Source organism: Aegilops tauschii, chromosome 2 (assembly GCF_002575655.3).
Source record: "Aegilops tauschii subsp. strangulata cultivar AL8/78 chromosome 2, Aet v6.0, whole genome shotgun sequence".
NCBI classification, from domain to species: Eukaryota; Viridiplantae; Streptophyta; class Magnoliopsida; order Poales; family Poaceae; genus Aegilops; species Aegilops tauschii.
In genome coordinates, this window is record NC_053036.3 from 448,641,049 (window position 1) to 448,663,383 (window position 22,335).

Here is a 22,335-nt window from a genome sequence, read left to right on the forward strand (position 1 = left end):
AACCAAAATTATCCATGGCAGACAAAATAATCTCCAAAAGATAGCTTCAGTGTGCATATTTAAGCACACTAGTAAAGCAAAACAAGTGGAAAGGTGTGCTAACTGCAACAGGCCTAACATTTAACAACAAGCAAACATAGTCATTCAAACTAGTATTGTCCGGTCTAAGTACACTGGTTATTGTTAAATAAAAATGGAAATGCGTGTTAACTACAAGATGCAGCAACCAAATGTAGTCATTCATAGTGGTATTGTTGAAACTGGTACTGATGAAATTGAACTGCATAGTTCAAACTTGCACATATAGAACATCACGTTGTGAATAACTAGAATAAACAAGGCATACTACGAACAACCAAAGATAGCATTTGAAACTGGACATATGCTAACTACAAACAACCGAACAATCAAAAAACTTTAAAAGAGGCATATGCTAGCTATAACAGGCTTAACAACAAGCAAATATATGCATTCCTATCGGTATGTTTAAAACTGGATTGATGAAATGTACTGCACAGTAAATAATTGCACATATAGAGCATCACATTGTGAACAACTGAAATAAACAAGGCATACTGCAAACAACCAAATATAGAAATTAAAACTGGACATATTCTCACTACACTACCAAAGGGACTCGACAAAACAAATCATGGGTTTCCCCCTGTGAAGAGGCACGGCAAAATAAATCATGGGTTTCCTCACTTGTCACAGATGGGCTCATTCCCGTGGGAAGAGGACGGACCCTGGATGCGCTCCATGTTGTCGCAGATGGGCTCCTTCCCCTTGGAAGAGCACGGTTGTAGGGTGCCATCCCTGATGTCACAGACGGTCTCTTTCCCATTAGAAGAGCAGATGGGCTCTTTCCCCTTGGAAGAGCCGGAGAGGGTGCCCTCCTCGTGGTCGCCATCAATGAGGTCTGTCTTGGAAGCTGTGGATCCCAAGCCAGCGTCGCAGAGCGTGTCCTTCAAGAATGATAAAAGGGGCTCGATGGCGATGTAGGATGGCAAATTCTTGACAGCGAGCCAGAGGAGATCAACGGTGGCACCATGGATGAGATCGATGGTGGTTGAACCCGAGGGGTTGCGGGTGGGCCACTTAACCTGTGACATAGCCCGTCTCAGGCCATCGTTGTCGATGACCTCGATCTTTTTGCCGGCGTCCGCGACATACCCGCATACTCTAGCCCGCTGATTGAGTGCCTGCGGCCAGCAATGGTCGTCAGCTTTCTCGGCGACGCCAGGTGAAGAGACCGCGATACACCTCTTTTGGGCCAGTCGCTCCTCGAGCTCCACGGGAAGTGTAGCCGGGCTTAGGCTGCGACGCTCTGGAGTGGGGGATGGGGATGAGGATGAGGATCTGTGGGAAAGGGGGCGTTTGGTAGGCGTCATCTAAGAAACTCAGGGCGGCCTGGGTATGGAGATCGGTGGGTAAGCTGCACGGGCAAACCGGCAAATGTTGACAATGGAGGCCTTGCAGCGGCGGGGGTGGGGGGGGGACCTTGCTAGGGTTTCGAGTGAGGGAGGGGGTCTGTGTGTGTGCGCGCGCGCCCGAGGAGGTTTTGGTGTGTGTGTGTGTGGAGGGGGGGGGGGGCGGGGGGTGTGTTTGAGGAAATGACGCGGGTACTAAAATTTTTACTACGCGGGAGTGAAATGCCGGGGCTATTGAAAATTTTGATGATGTTGCATCGCACACGGTCCAGAGATAACAACCGTGTGTTATGAAACAGAGAAAGCCTTGAGGCGGGCAGATATTTTCGAGGGATGCAAGCGGGATTGGGAACAAGAAACATCACACACGGTCGAAACACAATAACTGTGTGTTATCAAATAGAAAAAAGTTGCAGGCGGGTAGATATTTTTGGGAGGGGAAGCCTCGTGGAGCCCAATGTACTGTGTGGAAGTGTGCGTGTCAACGGCACCAGCGTGGCACACGGTTAGTTTGAGTGAAGTCTGTTGCGTCATCCGACTTGTCTAATGTTCATAAATTTGGCAAAAAATGACGCGAGAGAGGGTTAGAACACGAACACGCTTGCATGTGGAAAAAATTTATTTATGAAAAGGGTGGTTTGATGTTCAAATACCAAATGCAACTTCGATGTGGCACCTATCTCGCAAAGCGCACAGTATTGCTTGCCCCCTCGTGTCGGCACGAAGGGAATCCTAAGCTATGAATGCATGCCCCCCCAACCGAGGTTCACCTAGCAAAGTGCGAAGTAGCTAGCAGCCCCCTCGTGTCGGCACGAAGGGAATCCTAAGCTATGAATGCATGCCCCCCAACTAAGGTTCACCTAGCAAACTACGAAGTAGTAGCCCCCCCACACAAACTTTCAGTCGGCGGGCCAGTGAGGCATCTCACCAAGATGGATCGTAAAACGAACCAAGAATAATCCACCTTGGTCGTACAACCTCTCTCTTGTTGTTGGTCAAAGTGATGGCCGTCCATGCGACCCCGGAGATGGGCTAGCTCGCCAATAATCACGCAAGTAGCTAGTCCCCGAAGACAACCACTGCATGCGTGTGGTCCAAACATATGTATGGAGAGGTGTGTTTTTGAATACACAATGGAACAACTTTCATGTGGCACCGTGATTTTGAACTAGAAATCCCCACACTGAGTGAGGGTTAGGTTGACGATGCATATATATATGTTACACCACACTTCAAGCCGACGACGGGGATTCATGCGTGCATAGTATATGTGCTCAAACTTAGTTAGGTCTTAATCTCACCATGATCTATACTACGATACCACGAACCAAAGGAAGAATATGCCATGGTAAGCTATCTTGTTGTCGGTCAAGGTGATCATGGATGTCCACGCGGGCCCACGAATATATAGGCTTGTCGCCGATAACCACGCAAGGGAGTGTACCGTTCGAAGAAAACCACTACATGCATATGTATGGAGGTGATGCGTGCATGCATGTTTGAATACCATTTCACAACATTGATGTGACGCGTGCGTTGAAAATCATACAATCCCCACACAGAGCGAGATAGGTTCATGACGTGTCGTTGTTCTAGCAACTTCGACTCGATGGAGGTATTCATGCGTACACATGCATGTGTGTGTACTCAAACTATATCATGTCATCCCAGAGCATGACCTATATATATATACCGTATTACAAGCAAAAAAAATCCCCCCCAAAGTCAAATTAACCTCTCTTATTGTCAGGCAAAAAGTAGTGATGGACCAAGCGGGCCCACAGATGGAAAGCATCGATATTGCTGATAACCGCTTAAGTGGGTGCAAGAGGACAACCACCATCGCTTTGCATGTGCGCCAAACATATGTTGAATACCCAAAATGCACAAATTTGATGTGCCACATGCCTCAAAAACCGTAAACCCTCCCACACAGAGCGAGGTTCATGAAGCGTACTACATATGATGGTCCCCTTCCCCCTCTTCGACGCATACTATATGCTCCTACTGTAATACAACCCAAAAAGAGTCCTCCTCGATGGTGAAATTAATTAACCTCTCCCGATGTAGGTCAAAGTGATGCATGCATCGACGATGGCCTCGTGGGCCCACAGATGGAAGCGTCACATGTGAGTGTCCTAGCTAGGATAACCACCGCCTGCATGCATGTGGCCCAAAGAGGTGTTGTGTGATGTTTGAATAGCCAATTTCACAACTTTGATGTGGCACGTGCCTTGGAAACCGAAAAGTCTCGACACTGAGTGAGGTGTACTTGTTCATGGACGCGTACATATAGTATATATGCTAGTCCCCTCCCACCTCTTTGACGCGTACTATATACCACCATAACACAAACAAAAAAGATTCTACCTTGATGGTCAAATTAACCTCACTGCCGGCTGTTCGTCAAAGTGATGGACGATGACCTCACGGGCCCACAGAAAGCGTCACACGCGAGTATCGAGTGTTGTTTAGGATAACCATCGACTGCATGTGGCCGAAACATGTATGTATGAAAGGGTTGTGTAATGTTTTAAATAACAAATTCACCACTCTGATGTAGCACCTGCCTAACAAAATGGCCAACCCACATGGTGGCTCACAACTCGTAGTGTACTGCGAGCCACCGCCACCCCCAGGCACACACACCCACACACGCCGCGAATCGACCACAACTACGATGCATGTTAAATTATCCCGTGGTGAACATATATTACCAAAGGAGGGGCGTTTTAATTCTGAAAAAAACAGAGATCATTAAGATGTTTTAGTACATTAATTGATTGATTTTCTACGGGTATAATGTGCAAAAATCAAATTTGAGCTACATGCACACGTGATAGTGCACCTAAATGGATTGCAAAAACACATGTTTCTCACTGGGTGCATGTTTACTCCCCGTGCAAGAAATGTCAAACATTGAGAATCTTGATTTTTAAATTCGAGTACATCCAAAACTTAGTTGAAGTTCATGAAACTTATCGTGTTGTCATATGGACACCAATACAAAGTGGCATTGTACTTTTTTCTTGTCAAATTTGAGACCAGTTTTGATGTAGTCTTTATCTATTATTAATAATTGGGAACCAATATCCCAAACGGATTATTTATTCGAACCGTGAGCATTAGACCAACAATGGATACGTGCCATGCTTCGGTTAAGTAATAAAGCGGCACCATTAGTCATCCAAATAGAAAAACAATATACGTGCCGCCACGCGACCCGTGTGCCGTGCGAGTAGGCGTGAGTTGACGGGACGCATGCGAGCAGTCCACCGCGCAGGCAGACCGAGAGGCGTGCGTGCAGGTGTGTGAATTGACGGAGGCGTGCTCGCTGCGCAGTGTCAGTGGGAGGCGTGCGAGTAGCTATGTGAAACAACGATAGGCATGCCAGCAGTCCGGTGCGCAGGCTCACCGGGAGGCGAGCCAGCGGTTTGACCGCCGCCCGCCTCTCTCACACTACTCCCACTACTCCATATTAATGGTGCGCCCGAGCGGCCGCACCCCCCATCCTCACCACACACACAATCCTCTCTCTCCGCTTGCATCCTCGACGCTGCTCTCAGTCCTCAAAGCCGTCAGTGTATGAGGATGCCGCCGAAGTGCCCCATCGGAGGGAGCGGCGACGCCGGGGCTGCTGAAGCACCGGAGCACGGCATGGAGATGGAGACAGAGGTTGCCATCACCGCCGGCGAGGTATCGCTGCACCCTGACATCGTCGACGGCGTCAAGCTCCCAGAGCCGGAGGCAGAGTTCCACACCGACTCTGGTGACGACTCGGGCGACGACCCCGGCGACGACTCCGACGACCACTCCGACGACGACTCCAGCGACGACGGACAACTGGTTAGTCATCTATACCCATTTATGTGTCAAATATAGGGTTTCTCTGGTTACTCCTGCCTCCCCCTTTTTGGAACAGAAATCCTATGGTTATGTTCTCCCAATCCATGAAATCTGAGTAAGTTTCGTTAGATCCGTGTAGTGTATTGATTGTTTGAATGGTACAGGTGATAAGTGATTAGTTGTTTCATCCGTGTAAATGATTTCTGCTAGTAATCCGACTAGGGTTAGTGTTCGTGCTAATAATTCCTAGCCAGGAGTTAACAATTGATTTTGAATGACCTACATATGTTTGTGCCATTATTTTCTTCAAGATTGATCTGTACATACACGACTGTGCTTAAAAATCGAACCATAAACTCTGATATGTATAAATAAATAGCCATAAATTCCTAATCCTACTTCACGACATGTAATCATTGATTTGATGCCAAATTTTGGCAACTGCCAAATGTTCATTAGAGATTAGTTTGTAAACCTTAATTTGACGCCACTTTTTTTTTTACTATTTGTATAGGTGTTGTCTCACGATATGGACAACAAGGATGAAGATGTCCAGAGGAGGTACAAGAGGCAAATCCTAAGGGAGCTTTATGCGGGAATGCATAACAGGTGTATTAGGACCTGGGACGACGGCTATCGATGCCCATTTCGCAACCACAGGCTTCATGATGTGTATCAAAGTGTTCTGGCGCATGCAAGAGGACGGGCCATTGGCTCCTTCAAGCAGAAGTATTCTCGTAGGGTGGCACACGGCGCGTATGCCGAGTACCTGGAGAAGCTTCAGGATCATGCCGGCATGTGAGATGAGATCTGGGATCGAACTATGTACGCTTGAGCATGCTTAATGACGGTTGAACTATATACTTATGGTTGAACTATGCTTGTGTACATGTACGCTTATTATCTATGTCTGAGTATGTTTAATCTATGTTTACTTATGTCTAACTGTGGGATATGGACGCAATCAGTTCAGTTGATGGAATCTACCTTCGTCCTCGTTTATTGGTCCCCTTTGTAATTTGTGTTAAATTTTGACCAAAGATTTAACTAACAAAATGTTAGTGCAAGTCAGCAAAAATTATATCGTTGGATGCGTATTTGAACATATTGTTCAATGATATAATTTTTGGTGACATGCATAAACATTGCTTAGTTAAATATTTGGTTAAAATTTGGTACAAATTACAAAGGGGACCAATAAACCAGGACGGAGGTAGTACGTCACTCACACATGGTTCCCAAAATTGGAACCGTGTGCAATGACTTTCACTTTGCTTGTTGCGTCAATCACACACGGTTGGTTCTAGCAAACCGTTGCCTCCGAAATTCTTTGTGGGGCAGAAAACCCTCACCACCCAATTCAAAAAAGAAAAAAGAAAACCCTCACCATCCCCACATCACAAAAATCGTCACCCCGCCCGCCACCCCCTCCGGTCCCCATTCACAGCTGCACAAGCTCCTCCGCGTCTATGCATGGCACCTCCTATCGCGGCGATAACCACTTAGCTCGACGCTTGCCGCCACCGCCAGGCTGCCGGCAAACCCCACAACATTTCGCCACTTCCGCTTGCTGCCGCCTATCGCCATCGACTTTCTCGATGCTGCTCGCGGTCGACCCAGCTCCGCTCGGTCGGGGAATCTCCCGTACTGAGGGTTCTTTCTCATGGACAACAAGGTAACTAATTTAATGAGATATTATCTCATCTCTTATCCCAGTTCATCTGCCTCCTTTAATCACCCGGCCGAAATTGTCATGAATTCATTTTTATTCGAGCTGATTTGAGGGTTTTCTTTCATTCATAGAGTGTACAGTGTGCGTATATATCAGGACTTTGCGGCCTCCGCCAGACATTCCATCTCACTGTACCAGATGACTTGAGGATGCGCACGGTATGTTCAATCTCGCCCTAAATCGGTTGGCATGGCCTACTTTCCTGAACATATTCTAAATATTGCTACATTTGGATAAAAGGTGCCACATGCACCATATACGTCAAAGTGGATTTTTCCCATCTTCTTTCTATATTAGGCAAATTAATGATGTATTGTTCTTTCAATTACTCTCATATTTCCATGACATCATGTTTACCCTATCTGTTTAATTATAGTTTTTTGTCCTTCGATTTCAACTGTTGTACAGTTCTTTCAATTTGGGCCCATATTTGCATGTTACCATATTTTCTTTAACAATCCTACCATTTTCTGCAGCGCGTCCCTTATTATGCAACAGAATCTGTAGTGCACAATCTTTCCCTTTACATAAATCAAGACTGCAGGGATGTCATACTGAACACAAACCATGGATTTACAATCGTCGCTATTGTAAGACTTGATGAACGTGGTGACTCCTATTTTCGCACTGGCCTTTGGAAAGAAATTTCTATGTTTTATGTACTGAAAGATGGCACTAAAATTGCAATGCACATGAAAGAGCCTGGTCATGAGATATATGCTAACTTTGCCGACGATATCATCCGTCCAGACTTTGTTCGAAGTAAGTTTTCTTTTCAAGTATCTGCATGTTGACTTACCCAGCAATATCAAATGAATTGTGTAGTATTTAAGCAACCAGTTGTTATTCCCTTTTCTTACTATATTCCTACCTAATAACTTCTAGTTACAAATACACTTTTCTATTGCCTTGTTTTTACTAAATATTCCCTGTACTCCCACTTCTATCAGAAAGCGCCGCTGACAAGGAGACTCCGGAGGTGGAGAACAGGGCTGCCAACAAGTGGAGGCGGGGTGAGCAAGAACCGCAAGCGACTCCAGCAGGCCTAGACTTCATCAACAGCCTCCCCGATGATATGTTGATAGTCATCATCTCCCTCCTCCCAATCAAATATGGGGCACGGACAACCGTCCTTTCCCCGCGGTGGCACCCCCTATGGAACTCGACCCCTCTCGACCTCATCGACACCCACGAGCTCTGCCATGGCTATCGCAAAAGCTTGGATGCGTTCTCCAAGATCCCCGGCAGTCACCTAGGCCCAACTAGAGGCCTTAGAATGGGTAAGTTCCATTCCAATGGCAAGGACCGAGCCAAGCTTGACGACTGGTTCTGATCCCCTGCCCTAGATCAGCTCGAGGAGCTCACTTTTGATGATGGGCATATGCGCTCGCTGCCAACGTCCGCGCTCCGCCTCGCGCCCACGCTGCGCGTCGCCAAGTCAGGAACTGCCATCCCCCCTTAATGACGCGACCGCTCTTATTCTACCACGACTGAAGCACCTCGAGCTCGTCGCCGTCTGCCTCCCAAACGGTGACATGGAGCACCTGCTCCGTGGTTGTACCGCACTCGAGTGCCTTCGTCTTCAGGCGATCAACGGGTTGAGTAGCTTCCACATCACCTTCATGACTCTCCGGACTATTTATGTGTGTTGCTGGTGCGGCAGGAAGACATCACAAGATGTGTACCACGGTATGGTCATTGTCGTGGAATAGTCACGGCAGATGTCCTCGTGCAAGGACTTAGTCGTGGAGCCATCGCAACTAGGAAGCTTAAAGGGGTTAAACGGGACAAAGGACACGAGGATTATACTGGTTCGGCCCCTTACGGTGAAGGTAAAAGCCTACTCCAGTTGAGGTGGAATTACTTAGGGTTTCGATGACCAGGGAGCTAAACCGCTATGCCTGGCTATCGATCTGATGTTACTTGTCCTGAACCGCCGCTGGGTCGTCCCTTTATATAGAGAGGTTAACGCCCAACGGCTCTCAGAGTCCCGGCCGGCTTATAAACAGTGTCCGGCTCGGACTCTTAACTATTCTTGCCTTACACTACAAGTCATACCTTAACGGCGGTTTATCACTACGGGCCTTAAGCCGCCTCTAGGCCTTAGGCCCATTACTGAACCGCCATCCTCAAACTTGAGATTGGGCTTCATGTGATGATCGTCATAGCATAACCCGGCCCCTCCTGGGCGGGTGACTCCAGTAGTTATATCCCCAACATTAGGCCCCAGATTGATTTGAGCCGGTTCATGTCAATCTTCTGGCTTCTGTTTGCGCAAAGGCTTTAACCCGCCGTGACGTCACCTTCTGGATTCTTGGTAACCCGCCGTGACGTCATCCGCCATTAATGCACGTTTTGGTCAACGTATCTCAACGGATCCTTATCTTAATAACTGTCCCGAAAATCGAGGCGTCTCCGCAGCTGGATAACCATGTCTTTAGCCTCCTCGTTTCTCGCGCCCATTCATCAGCCGTCCCTTATAAGTAGGCCTGGCCCTTAGGTCTTCTTCATTCTTCCATTTCCATCATCTTCCTCCTCTTGACGCTTCAGAGCCCGAGCTCCGCCGCCGCCGCCGCACATCCCGTCTGCACCAACTAAGGCCGCTGCATCGACCTGTCTTGACCAGAGAACCGCGGCGCACCTCCACTGCTCATCAGCACCAGTAAGTCCTCGCCGTCCCGTATATTAGATCTGCATTAGGGTTCGCGAGTTCTTCTGTGTTCTTCGTGGTTCCTCGTGATTCCTTCGCAGTTCTTCAACAACGGCCTCCTTTGATCCAAGAGTAGTGCATAACTTCGGCGGTAGTCGTTTCACACCCATTTTCAATACTAGCAGATCCCTTTTGCTTGCAAAAATACCTCATTTAGAGCCCATGATCTTCTCTGTACCAGTTTTTAGATCTAGAAATTTTTCTTTTCTGGACGATCGTTTGATCCAAAATAATCCCTGCAATCTGTGAAACTTGTTTGTGCAACACTTAGGCAAAAACTGCATCTGTTAGCCATGGCGACTCATATCGCCGGCTTAAAAGAGGCCATGCTTTGTGAAATTTCCGGATCATTCATAATAGAGTTAAATAACTTAATTGCTCATGATATCCACGGCGGCTTAAATAACCTGACACAATTAGCCATATATCATTAGGCCCTTTCATAAGCCGCCATCTTGAATACTGAACTGAAACTTTCCTCCGGCTTAAATTTGAACCGGAAATTTTATTTGGTCATAGGCTTCCATCTTTCACAATGCCGCCTAAGGCTCCCAAAGCACCCGTCACATGCAACTGGGTTAGATCCAACGTCACTGACAACATCTTAGCTGATTTTGTGAAAACGGGTTACCTGCCAAAGAAAGAGGTCATGTCCTATCGTGCTCCTGACCCGTCAGAAGAGAGGCCTCAACCCAAGGATGGGGAAGTTGTCATATTTACTGATCACATGAACCGGGGCTTTGCTCCTCCCGACTCAAAATTCTTCAGAGATGTCCTGCACTTTTTTGATCTGCGACCTCAAGACATCGGACCCAATTCCGTGTCAAACATCTGCAACTTCCAAGTGTTCTGTGAGGTTACCTCGGAGAAGAACCCAGCTTGCTACTCTTTAGGGAGTTATTTTATTTGAACCGCCAGAATGAATGTGCCAATGGGCCCAGCTTGGAGCTCGGTGGAATCTCAATCCAACGATGGAGAGATTATCTCTTCCCTTATGCTGAGTCGCCAAGCCACCTGAAAGATTGGAACCAGACATGGTTCTACTGCCAAGACACTTCTCCGGCTGACGAGAACCCTCTGCCCGACTTTCGCGCCCTGCGTCTGGAGTCAAATCACCCCTTGCCAGACAAATTATCTCAAGCTGAACGTCAACCACTTACTCCCACCATCAACAAAATAAAGCTCTTCTGGGGAACGGCCTAAATGGCATTGATCTGGTCCGGGTCTGGATTGCCTGGCGGGTGATTCCTTTAAGCCGCCGCCCCGGCTTGATGTGTGATTACACGGTCCAGAAGGATGACCCTCTTTGGCACAGTCCAGACGACTTACCTGAGGACGTCATTGATGATACAACTAAGTCTCTTCTGAACGAGAGCCTGACAGATTGCGGGAGAGTGGGCTTAAGCCCTTTCTGCAAGGCTAACCCGGCTCTAGCGGTAAACCATTGACCTGAATACTTCACCTTCCATTTTAATGATTTTGTCTTAACTTACTAACCTTTGTTGTATTTTACAGGCTAATGATAAATTCTGGAAGGTCAAGTATGACCACGAAGCTGCCAAGAAAGCCCGAAAAGTTAAGAAAGCCGTCAGGAAAACCGCTCCCCGTAAGAAGGGGAATAAACCTAGCGCCTCGGACCTGCTTCGTCTAGAAGACACCTCCGAGTCAGAGGTAGCTCTTGACTCTTTAGGCTCCTTTTTAACCATCTTATTGACACGGATTATCAGCAGGAGGACACCGGAACGAGTCATGAAGTGAATGAAGAGGTAACTATAATTTCCTCCGACTCCGAGCCTTTGCCGAGACAGAAAGTCCGAAGAGTAACCCGGAAAGTAAGATTTTCACATCCTTTAGCTTATCAGGATCCTCAATTTCTTTTGAAGCGACAGATTTATGAGAGTCGGAGGCAGCCCCGGACCAGCAAAGATGCAGACCTCTCTTCCGGCTTACCCGAAGCATCAAGGAAGCGCCGGACTGAGGTTATCTCCGACTATATTCTTTATATCCTTTGGCGGGCATCCCTCGTCAACCACTCAATTCTTCTGACTCAAACTACCAGGGAACTTCGCCTTCCTCCGGCGACTCAATGTAGTCCAGCTTGCCGGCTTTCAAAACCGCTCCCGGGTAATGATGATCATTTGATTTTGTACTTATCTTACTCATGTTTTTGCACTAACCCTTTGACTTGCAGTGTACAAGTGAAGCCCAGCAAGAGGGCGAAGAAAAATAAGCCGGCCGAAGAGCCGGTCTTGGCTGAGCCGGAACTCAGAACGGCTGCTCCTAATGCCTCTGCTGATGAGTCGCCGGCTGTACCATCTCCTGATGCCACCGCTGCTCCCACTGTTGAACAAGCTATGGAAGGTTCTGAGAACCCGGAGATCCCCAGCCCGGCTCATCCAGATGATCCGGACGTTTATATCACCCGGATTGAGTTTGTCGAACCGGGACGACCTACCGTGCTGGCCAAGTGCTCTACCAAGGAAGAACTTCTGGAGCGCCGCCGGGCCAAGTTGGACATCACTGATTATGCTCATCTGAGCATTGAAGATATTGTCTCTGGCTATGTGAATCAAGTGCACAACAGCCGGGATCTGGAGATTGACATGGTGAAACAAATACAACAAAAATCTAAGGTATAACTCTCTTTCTTACTCCATAGTTATACTTACCATGCCAGCCCCCAAGTCTATTACTTATGATAAAATATGTTGTAGACTTAATACCGGCTTAGTAAGCACTGCAAGAAAACCGGCTTACCTGGTAGCACTCAAGGTCCGGTTTAATAAGCATATCTGAACCGGTCCTTACCTTGTTTTAATCAAGTAGTTGAACAGCAATATGCATTAGCCCCCAAGTGCCAAGTACCTTTGCTTGCAAAGTGCTTGGGACTTAATGTTGCATTATAATCACCCTAACTGCGACCCGGAATTTATATAGGCCGCCGTCAAGCAATTTGAATCGAAGATCTCTGATTTAAAGAACCGCCTGAAGACTCAAGAAAATGAAACCCAAAAGGCCAACTCCAAGTTTGAATTCAGTGTATCTGCTCAAGAGAAACTGAAGAAGAAATTTGAAGCAGAGAGAAAAGCCTGGGCGGATGAAAAGACGGCTTTGCTCAGCCGGGCCGAACAAGCGGAGGCCACTCTTGCTGAAACAACCGCCGAGCTATCCGGCTTAAAACACCATGTTTCTCAGATGGTCTCCGCAATCTTTGGTAAGTTACTCTATAAGTGTTTAGCTAGTTTACATCTTTTCCAAAGAGCATCTCAATTGTCATCAGCTTACCTGTCTTTGCAATACAGGCCCTAGGAGCTCCAATCTTAATCAAAACGTGCTGATAAAATTGAAGGCGGTTTATACCTTGGTAGAGCAACTTTACACCGGGTCACAACGTGCCTTATCCGTTGTGGCTCTGTCAAATCAAGTTCCCACTCACCTGGCGGATGTACTCAGGCGGCTTGCCGTACTTCCTCAATGCTTCCAAGAGTTGAGACGGGCTTCTGCAAGAGCCGGAGCTATAGCCGCTCTGAGCCGGGCCAAGGCGTTTCTACCGGAGCTAGACCCGGCCGACATCACCCTTGGGTATCCCAGCTTGAAGGAAGATGGCACCCCCTTTGACCAGAAGGACTTCGCCGCTTGTGTGAAGAGCGTACGCCCTGTGGCCACTTTGATTGGCAATGACACAGATCTTACCAAATATCAACCGGGCTATGACGCGGAGAATCAGGGAATCCCAACACCATGCTATGAAGCAGTCAGCCTGATTCCTCCAACTCGTAAGCATACCTTCACCCCTGAAGTTGACCCGGCCGGGTTAATTGATGATGAGGCTCAATTTGAAGCCTTGAGTGGCATTGGCTGGAAATTATCAACCTTCCAGGTCATGGAAACAGCCAGAGGAGCGGAGAGGGATGACCCGGAAACCTCAGGCCAACAACGCCCTTGATCTCGCAGGCGGCTCATGGTTATGTCTTAAAAGACGATGCCTCACCTTTTGGACTCGGGGAGGCATGTAATAGAGTAGGACAAACACTTAATTTTGTCGTGCCATCGCGCACGTGTGTAGCGCTCAACATTGTTTAAGCTGCCCTTTTATATTCTTCCAGGTTATGCTTGATCCTCTGTTTTCCTTATGTTTAAAGAGCTGTCTTTAATTGTCCTGCATAGAAAAACAAATCACAAGTCCCTTGGCGGCTTACCGCATGGAGAGTCATACACTTTACATATAACCCGGAATCATGACAAACCGGTCCTCCATTATATCCTTGAGACAACCATAACAGCATACCTGTGATCCTTCAAGTACACCTCCGGTTTATGTGATCCGAATAATGAGTAAAAACCCCACTATGTAACATGATGCTTATCATGTGCGATCAACTTTATTGACCAAAGTTAAGCCGGTGGAGTAGAAACCACCCTTGAACACTTTAGATATAATCAAAAGAACTTGTTTGCAACAAAGAGACTTCAAAAATTTGGAGGCTTCTGATTCGAATACGACCAGAGAACCGTCCCAAAGGGGTTAAGCTAAGATTCGAATATGATCATATAGCCCCCAGTGGCTTTGGCGTTGCCGATCAAGAGGGTATCGACAGCTATGTTCTCTTTGGTTCGAATACGACCTATGTTTGAACAGGAAGCCCCCAAATGATCTTGAGAGTTGTTTAACGACGCTGATTCGAATACGATCCACGTCGGTTCCCAAAGGGGGTTGAGCTATGATTCAAATATGATCAAGAAACTCCCCAGTGAGCTCGGCAATATGCCAATCAAGTGGGTATCGACAGCTATGTTCTCTTTGGTTCGGATACGACCTATGTTTGAACAGGAAGCCCCCAAGTGATCATATATTTAACGGCTAGATTCAAATACGATCATAAGCCGGATCAGCCTCCAAGTGATCATGTGATATCATAATGAAAATAACAATGACACATTTACCTTTGGAGGGAAAAAAAGGACAGAGGTCCTGCTTTATTATTCATCATAATATATACACGGCTATAGAAATATGTACATTATGAGAGCCGTTGGCTCAAGTGTAATACGGCCGAAGATGAGCAATATTCCATGGCCGGCGGGTCTCCTCCTCCGACTTACGTGAATCTTTGTGCTCTCGAACATCGATGAGGTAGTATGACCCGTTGTGCAAGTTCTTGCTGACCACAAAGGGCCCTTCCCAAGGTGGGGATAGCTTGTGTGCATCTGTTTGATCCTGGATGAGCCGGAGCACCAAATCACCTTCCTGAAAGGTCCTGGACTTAACCCGGCGGCTATGATAGCGGTGCAGGTCTTGTTGGTAAATCGCCGAGCGAGCTGCTGCTACGTCACGTTGTTCGTCCAACAAGTCAAGAGCATCTTGACGCGCTTGCTCATTCTCCGCCTCGACATAAGCCGCCACTCGAGGCGAGTCATGACGGATGTCGCTAGGGAGAACCGCCTCAGCTCCGTAGACCATGAAGAAAGGCGTGTAACCCGTAGACCTATTAGGAGTAGTATTGATGCTCCATAACACAGAGGGTAACTCCTCCACCCAACAACCCGGAGTCCGTTGCAAAGGGACCAAAAGCCGAGGCTTGATTCCCTTCAAGATTTCCTGATTGGCTCTCTCAGGTTGACCATTGGATTGGGGTGAGCTACTGATGAAACATCAAGCCGAATATGATCTCGTTGGCAAAATTCTTCCATGGCGCCTTTAGACAGATTGGTACCATTGTCAGTTATAATGCTGTGTGGAAAACCAAAGCGAAATATCACCATTTTCATGAACTGAACCGCCGTGGCTGCGTCACACTTACTAACTGGCTCTGCCTCAACCCAGTTTGTGAACTTGTCCACCGCCACCAAGAGGTGGGTCTTCTTATCCTTGGACCTTTTGAAAGGCCCAACCATATCAAGCCCCCAGACTGCAAACGGCCAAGTGATTGGAATCATCCTCAACTCTTGAGCCGGCACGTGAGCACGTCTTGAGAACTTCTGACAACCGTCACATTTACTAACTAAGTCCTCTGCGTCAGTGTGAGCCGTCAGCCAATAAAAACCATGACGAAAAGCCTTCGCCACAAGGGATTTCAAGCCGGCATGATGGCCACAATCCCCCTCGTGAACCTCTCGTAAAATTTCTTGACCCTCCTCAGGGGAAATACAACGCTGAAAAGCCCCAGTAACACTGCGATGATGCAGCTCGCCATTGATAATTATCATTGACTTAGACCGCCGAGTTATCTGTCTGGCCAAAGTTTCATCCTCAGGCAAGTCTCCCCGGGTCATGTAAGCCAAGTATGGCACTGTCCAATCTGGGATAACGTGAAGAGCTGCCACCAACTGTGCTTCTGGGTCAGGAACAGCCAAGTCTTCCTCTGTAGGCAACTTGACAGAAGGGTTATGCAGAATATCCAAGAAAGTATTAGGCGGCACCGGCTTACGCTGAGAGCCCAGCCGGCTTAAGGCATCAGCCGCTTCGTTCTTTCTGCGGTCAATGTGCTCCACTTGATAACCCTGAAAATGCCCGGCGATGGCATCAACTTCACGGCGATAAGCCGCCATGAGGCGGTCCTTGGAATCCCACTTGCCTGATACCTGTTGAGCCACCAAATCTGAGTCGCCAAAGCATCTCACCCGGCTTAAGCTCATCTCCTTAGCCATCCGAAGACCATGGAGCAAGGCCTCATACTCAGCTGCATTGTTAGTACAGGGAAACATCAACCGTAGCACATAACGAAATTTGTCACCTCGAGGGGAAGCTAAAATGACTCCAGCCCCCGAGCCCTCCAACTGCCTGGACCCGTCGAAGTGAATAGTCCAGTATGTGTTATCTGGCCTCTCCTCAGGCATCTGCAGTTCTGTCCAGTTGTTGATGAAGTCTACCAATGCTTGAGATTTGATAGCAGTGCGTGACAAATACTTTAAATCATGAGGCCCAAGTTCAATGGCCCACTTAGCAACTCTTCCGGTGGCTTCTCTGTTTTGGATGATATCTCCTAAAGGAGCAGAACTAACCACAATGATGGGGTGGCCCTGGAAATAATGCTTAAGCTTCCGGCTTGCCATGAACACCCCATAAACAAGCTTCTGCCAATGTGGATACCGTTGCTTGGACTCAATGAGTACTTCGCTGACGTAGTAAACCGGCCGCTGAACCGGATGTTCCTTACCCGCCTCCTTGCGCTCCACCACGACGGCCACACTGACGGCTCATGTGTTAGCGGCTACATACAACAATAAGGGCTCCTTATCGACAGGAGCAGCAAGGACTGGCGGCTCAGCTAACTGTCTTTTCAAATCCTCAAAAGCAGCATTAGCAGCATCACTCCAGACAAAGTCATCTGTTTTCTTCATCATCTGATACAGTGGTATGGCCTTTTCGCCCAACCGGCTTATAAATCGACTCAAAGCCGCGATGCGACCCGCCATACGCTGGACATCATTTATGCACGCCGGCTTAGCCAGAGAGGTGATTGCCTTGATCTTCTCCGGGTTAGCTTCAATGCCTCTGTGAGAAACCAGAAAACCCAAGAGCTTGCCTGCAGGAACACCAAAAACACACTTGGCCGGGTTAAGCATCATCTTGTAGACCCGGAGATTATCAAAGGTCTCTCTCAGATCATCTATCAAGGTCTCCTTCTCTCTGGATTTGACCACAATATCATCCACATAGGCATGAACGTTGCGCCCAACCTGATTATGAAGACAATTCTGCACGCAACGCTGGTAAGTCGCCTGTGCACTCTTGAGCCCAAAAGGCATAGACACATAAAAGAAAGCTCCAAAGGGAGTAATGAACGCCGTCTTCTCTTGGTCCTTAATAGCCATTTTGATCTGATGGTAACCAGAGTACGCATCCAAAAAACTCAAACGCTCACAACCCGCCGTAGCATCAATAATTTGATCAATACGAGGGAGAGCAAAAGGATCAGCCGGACAAGCCTTGTTTAAATCCGTATAATCCACACACATACGCCAGGTGCCATTCTTTTTGAGTACGAGCACCGGGTTAGCTAACCATTCTGGATGAAAGACTTCCACAATGAACCCGGCCGCCAAGAGCCGAGCTACTTCCTCACCAATGGCCTTCCGCCTCTCCTCATTAAATCGACGGAGGAATTGCCTGACTGGCTTAAATTTTGGATCAATATTAAGAGTGTGCTCAGCGAGCTCTCTCGGTACACCCGGCATGTCAGAAGGTTTCCATGCAAAGATGTCCCGGTTCTCACGGATGAACTCGATGAGCGCGCCTCCCTATTTAGGATCCAGATTGGCGCTGCTGCTGAACTGCTTAGATGAGTCACCTGGAACAAAGTCAACAAGCTTAGTCTCATCGGCCGACTTAAATTTCATTACCGGCTCATGCTTCGTGATTGGCTTTTTCAGAGACGTCATATCTGCCGGGTCAACATTATCCTTATAAAACTTCAACTCCTCTGTCGCACAAACAGATTCAGCGTAAGCAGCGTCACCTTCCTCGCACTCCAAAGCTACTTTTCGGCTGCCATGAACCGTAATGGTCCCATTGTGACCCGGCATCTTGAGCTGCAAATATACATAACACGGCCGTGCCATGAACTTGGCGTAAGCCGGCCGCCCAAATAGAGCATGGTACGGGCTTCTGATCTTGACCACCTCAAAAGTCAGTTTTTCCGCCCTGGAGTTGTACTCATCTCCAAAGGCTACTTCCAGCTCGATCTTACCAACTGGATACGCCGACTTACCAGGCACCACGCCGTGGAAAACAGTATTGGACTGGCTGAGGTTTTTATCGGATAATCCCATACGACGGAAGGTCTCATAATAGAGGATGTTGATGCTGCTGCCCCCGTCCATGAGCACCTTAGTGAATTTATACCCACCAACCTGAGGAGCCACCACCAAAGCCAGGTGACCCGGATTATCAACCCAGGGAGGGTGATCCTCCCTACTCCATACAATAGGTAGCTCAGACCATCGCAAGTAACGTGGAACCGCCGGCTCAACAGCGTTCACAGCCCTTTTATGAAGCTTCTGGTCTCGCTTCCACAAACTGGTAGTAAACACATGATACTATCCACTATTGAGCTGCTTTGGATTGGTCTGATATCCCCCTTGCTGCTGCTGCTGCTGATTACCCTGGCCAGATTGCTAGTTGAACCCCCCTTGATTACCTTGAAAATTCTGAAAATTGGAATTTGAACCGCCGCCCGGGCCATGAAAGCCGCCGCCGCCCGAGCCGCCGCCCTGCCCATTGTTGCCATTGAAAGTGTTGGAATTTTTGAAAGCTTTCATGATTGCACAGTCTTTCCATAGATGAGTTGCTGGCTTCTCCCTAGAACCGTGCCTTGCACAGGGCTCATTCAACAATTGCTCAAGCGTCGGGCCTGATCCGGCGGATCGGGGAGGTGGTCTCCCCTTACGTCGGTGGTTGTTACCTTGTGTATTGGTGTTGGCCACAAATTCCATACTGCCATCAGCCTTACGTTTATTACTTCCCTGGTTCGCCGGGTTATGCTGAGGGCCCTTGCCGTTGCCATTCTTCTTTCCCTTCCCTATCTTTTCCTCATCAGAAGCGGGATCCTTGGTACTATCAGAGTCGGCGTACTTGACCAGAGCCGCCATCAGCGTACCCATATCGTTGCAATCGCGCTTGAGCCGCCCAAGCTTCATCTTCAGAGGCGCAAAACGACAATTTTGCTCCAACATCAAGACCGCAGAGCCGGCATCCATCTTATCAGACGAATGTATTATCTCTTTGACCCGGCGTACCCAATGGGTTGTAGACTCGCCTTCTTGATGTTTGCAGTTAGTCAAATCCACAATTGACATTGATTGCCTACATGTATCTTTGAAGTTTTGGATGAACCGGGCTTTTAGCTCTGCCCATGACCTGATGGAATTGGGCGGCAGTCCCTTCAACCAAGTGCGGGCAGTCCCATCCAACATCATGGTGAAGTATTTGGCCATTGCCGCTTCGCTGACCTCCAGCAACTCCATAGCCATCTCGTAGCTCTCAACCCATGCTCCGGGCTGTAAATTAGCCGTGTAATTAGGTACCTTCCTAGGTCCTTTGAAATCCTTGGGCAGACGTTCGTTACGGAGAGCCGGCACCAGGCAAGGGACGCCTCCGGCTCTTGTAGCCATGCCTGCCTCAATAGAAGCCGTCGGGTAAACCGGAAAAGGCTGGTAAGCCGTCATCTGAGCCGCTTGCTCAGCTTCCTGATGCGCTCTGTCTTGATCTACCGCATTAAAGGCTCCATTATGTGCCGGGCCATGCCCCCCGGGAAAGTCATGGCGCCGGACGTTGCTTGAGCCGGTCGCCGACGCCATGTGTCTGCTATAACCCGGACTCCGGTTTTGATGAATTGCCTGTCGAGGGGTCGAATGAATCATGTCCCGGCTATATGAATATGCCTCCTGTTGCGCCAAAGCCGTCTGAAGAAGTTCTCTGACCCTGCGGGTTTCGACCGCCGTTGGGGAGTCACCCTCAACCGGAAGAGCCGCCAGTCGCGCTGCTGCAGCGATCATGTTTTCCAACGGGTTAGAATAATGACCCGGTGGTGTTGGCACATATGGAGGCGGTGCAGTATTCACACGGGGAGGCCCCATCACTGGTGGCTGAACCAGCGTTCCCACCCCGGGTGTCGTGATCTGATTTATCTCTGGCGGGTTGCTAGGCCCTGCACCGGGTGTGCTGAAGAGGTTGCGAGGATCATAAACTGGAGGGAGCCGAGATTGAGCCTTCTGATACCTCCTTCTCATGACCTCATTGGATGCGTTCTGATCCATCGTGAGCCGGAAAGACTGCGCCTGAATAAACTGAGTCTGGGCGTCCAGAGCCGCCCGCTCTACAGCCATCCTAACTCCTTCCGCTGCCAGGTCTTCCTTGGCCCACGCTATGTCCAATTTTAGTTGTGCCACTTCTGCATCATGTTGAGCTTGATCCGCCGGGACGACCGTGGCAGTTAACAGGGCCGTCATCTTATCTGTGAGATCCATTAGCACCTGAGCCGGCGAGTGCACAGGGCCTCCTGCCCCAGCGGCGGGGTTTTGAACAGGTTGTGTGCCGGCCATGAAGATTCCAACCCGGCTTGGCGGCTCAAAGGGGTCCGGAATACTGTTGCCATCGGAACAACCCCTGAGCCTGCCATCTTGAAGTTGATATAACGAGTTGGTCTCATCTGTGGACGACTCGCCGTCAGAGCGGGCGGCCGTCTCATCGCCAGATCCAGATCCTTCAGAGAGTCCTCCATGGATGCATCCCACGAAAGCACGCTTCAAGGCAGGCAGAGTCCGGGCGGGTCTCGCACGCTGAGCCGTCTCGACGAGGTCGGTGCAGAGGCCCGGCTCAGGGCCCGGCTCGCCAATCTTACCAATGAAAACGTGGATTCCACCGAAGGGGACCCGGTACCCGTACTCGATTGAGCCGGCGTCGGGGCCCCAGCCTGCGTCGTCGATGTAGAGCTTGCCGCGACGACTCTTGGTCATCCGGCCCACAGCGTATCCCTTGAGCATTTCGAAGCTGCCCTTCAAGAACTCAAATTCACCGTGCACTGGCCCCACGGTGGGCGCCAACTGTCGTGGAATAGTCACGGCAGATGTCCTCGTGCAAGTAGTCGTGGAGCCATCGCAACTAGGAAGCTTAAAGGGGTTAAACGGGACAAAGGACATGAGGATTATACTGGTTCGGCCCCTGACGGTGAAGGTAAAAGCCTACTCCAGTTGAGGTGGAATTACTTAGGGTTTCGATGACCAGGGAGCTAAACCGCTATGCCTGGCTATCGATCTGATCTTACTTGTCCTGAACCGCCGCTGGGTCGTCCCTTTATATGGAGAGGTTAACGCCCAACGACTCTCAGAGTCCCGGCCAGCTTATAAATAGTGTCCGGCTCGGACTCTTAACTATTCTTGCCTTACACTACAAGTCATACCTTAACGGCGGTTTATCACTACGGGCCTTAAGCCGCCTCTAGGACTTAGGCCCATTACTGAACCGCCATCCTGAAACTTGAGATTGGGCTTCATGTGATGATCGTCATAGCATAACCCGGCCCCTCCTGGGCGGGTGACTCCAGTAGTTATATCCCCAACAGTCATTGAGGACACACCTGCACTTGAGAGATTACTTGTAGTTGAACAAGAAGGTCCAACAAGAATCAATGTCATTTCTGCACCGAAATTGACAGTGGTGGGCTACTCGTCTGACAAATACTCCGAACTTGTTATTGGACCCACACCCGTTCAGGTACAACAGCCGCCTTCTACCTCCCCTTCTATAAATTAACATTATTTCTAATTTTGAAGATGTTTGTTCATCTGTCATCCAGAAAATGATCCCGACAAGCTTGACCCCGAAACTCCGCACAGTGAAGGTCTTGGCACTAGAATCTATCGACCCCAACCTGGAGCAAGTTGTCAGTTTCCTGAGATGCTTTCTGTGCCTGGAGAAGCTATATATCGAGGTGATGTTCCTTTCCTGTTAAATGTTAACCATAAGGGAGTTCAATTTGTGACACCTTTTTCCAAGTTTACAATGACAATGTACTACGATTTCTGAAGGATTCTTTTGGAGGATTTCAGTACATACATGCCCCCCCATATTGGTTGCTTGATCCATATGGTTACAATCCATAAACATTTCTCCTTTG